Below are 2,744 nucleotides of genomic sequence, written 5' to 3'. Positions count from 1 at the left end.
AGGTAAATGGCCCTGTTGTTAGACCATTGTCTTTCGCTGTGTGAGAAAGTGTTTGTGTAGGAAAAGGGATGGGGTAGAGTTTTTAAATATCCTATGGGGTAGGGTGGGGAAAAGGTGTCATAAGGAAGGGGGTACCTCGTCCCACTTCCACTCCCCGCAGACTCCACATCAAGGTGATTCTCCCGCACTGGTCCACCCCCAGAAACTGTATCCAATAGCAATGGCCGTGTCCTGGCCACCTGGATGACAGATCGCCGGGGGCTAGTAAGTGAGACACCTCCAGGTTTCTCAGAGCAGTGATAAAACAAACCTTATCTAGGTGGCATTAGGCATTTCTGAGTGCCATAGACTAGCTGGAAAACATCCTCCTGAGGGTCTGAGGGCTCATTCGACCAGGGGCATGGCTACATCCTCTGCTTTACAGAGAGGAGTCCCAGTTAGAGATATTTGTGCGGCGGCCAAATGGTCCTCCGTTCATACTTTTACAATGCATTATTTTCTGGACTCTTCCTCAGGCCACGAAGGAGGATTTGGGAAGGCAGTGTTACATTCTGTTCATACAAACCCATAAGGAACTCCTAAATTCCTACTCCCTCCTCCAAAATAAATCTTGCTTTGGGAGTCTATCAAATGATGAGGAATACGTTGAAGGACACAATCCATTCGAAGATCAAGTTACTCACCCCTGGTAATGTTCTTTTGACTGGATGTTCCTCCCACATATTCCTCATCACCCCTCCTAACCTACCATGTTGTTAGACTTTACGTTCTTTCAAGGCAGAATACTGTCTTACGCAAGTAACACCATAAAGTATTGAGGGAATGCAACAAAACGGAACTGAAGCTAACGGTCGCTGTGCGCACTACATATACCAGTGCTGACATCGACATCGGGTTGGAGGCCCTCGAGGGACATCGAGTCGACTGTCATCCAAGCGCAACGCCTTCTGCTGAAAAATAAAATGAACATGGATATATCAAAACATAAGGAATATGTGGGAGGAACATCCAATCGAAAGAACGTTACCAAGGGTAAGTATCTTGTTCCTCTGCTGCAAAGCACCATGGGAGATATAGCTATAATTTTGGGAGAAGGGGGGGTACCCCTACCTCCGTCAAATATTTGTAAATCTGGATGGAATAACCCCAGACACCTTCCTGAAATCAAGTCAACGATTCATGCCTTAGTTGCTTCGTACCGGGTCCAATTGCATCCAGCAGTTTTTGCTCTGTGCTGCGCAGAAATTTGGACTTTTTCTACTATGGGGAAACGAAGGGCAGACGGCCAAAAACAATGTTTTTTGATTTCTCAATTACTTTTTCATTTATCAACGAATCATTCCCAAAATCTCCAGTCTGGGGAGGCTGTGACAAACATTTTGATTACAGAATATCTGCCAAATCCGTCATGCAAGTCAAAGTTTATTAGCAATTCAATTTTCTGGTTTCCTGTGAAACTTGCTGCTCAGCTATAATATGGTGACTGCTGCAGCAGAATATAATATAGCATTGAGATATATAGAATTTAGACCGTAGGAGTTCCCAATCTATAGTGCCCAGCCTGGGGTGTGGGCACACCTGGGCTACGGAAGGGCTGCACATTCCTGAATGAGACAGAGAGGAACAGCTCTTGGAGCCTCTTTTAACAAATCAAAATAAAAACCCTAGAACTGTCCTTTGGAGTTTGTGTGTTAACATGCCATCTGTGACATGTTGTTCACAAAACAACTATCAAGCACAATCTTAAGTATAAATGTGAAAAACACAATGTACCAAGGAGGATGGAAATAAAACAAGCCCATAAAAACAACATTCAACACCTTTTTTTCTCTACTTCAACAGTTCCACTTGCTTCTACAAAACGGCAGTCACTATAACGGTTTATTGGTTGCTAACGGCAGACTTAGTACTGTTTTTTTGTTTCATCATTGTTGGTCACTACCAGTTTACGCACACCTCACCATCCTACTGCCCAACACACCTCTTCTCCTCATTGTCCTCTGTCTCGTTCCCATGCTCCATCCATTTGCTTCCCCCATCATAGCCACTCTGTATCCTTCACTATCCTCCCAAGGGGCAACTTAGTCACTGCTGTCCCTCGCACCCCACCCATTCCAGCCTCATTTAACCCACCCATCTCCCCAATCTACCTTTTCACTCTCTGCCCCCTACAGACCTCACTCAGCCTCATGAACACCCAATCCCACTGCTACAAAACCTCTATCCTTCCTGACAACTTTGATTCCCATCACCCCATATTCTCACTGCTGGGGATACCTGTAAACTGTATCCCTGCAGGCAGCACAGGTCAATGTTGTTCGCCTAATGATCAACAAGGACACACCCAGAGACGTCATTTCACCAAAATGCTAAGGGTAGCGGAAGTTACATCACATGACCCTTGGCCTCTGATTACATCAACGGACGTGATGTCATGTGACCCTACCTCCAAGTGACATCACGACACGTGATGGCACACAATTTTTCACCCCTTCACAAAACAGGAAGTGGCATCACGTATCATTCTTCCAGTACACTAAGAAAAAAAATGTACAATATCATTCTAATATGATATACATTTCATACAAGATTAGGACGCCCAGTGTCGCCAGGCTTTACCAATTGCTGACAGCAGACCTGCCAACCAAGTCTCCCGCAACTCACGGGAGTCTCCAACAAAAAGAGGCTGTCTCCCGCACTGCCGCAATTTACCATAATTCTACAGCAAAAATAGTCTGGTGGGA

The sequence above is a fragment of the Ambystoma mexicanum genome, chromosome 12 (genome assembly GCF_040938575.1).
Source record: "Ambystoma mexicanum isolate Mex_15411 chromosome 12, UKY_AmexF1_1, whole genome shotgun sequence".
Taxonomy (NCBI): Eukaryota; Metazoa; Chordata; class Amphibia; order Caudata; family Ambystomatidae; genus Ambystoma; species Ambystoma mexicanum.
Note: the sequence above shows the minus strand (reverse complement) of the source record.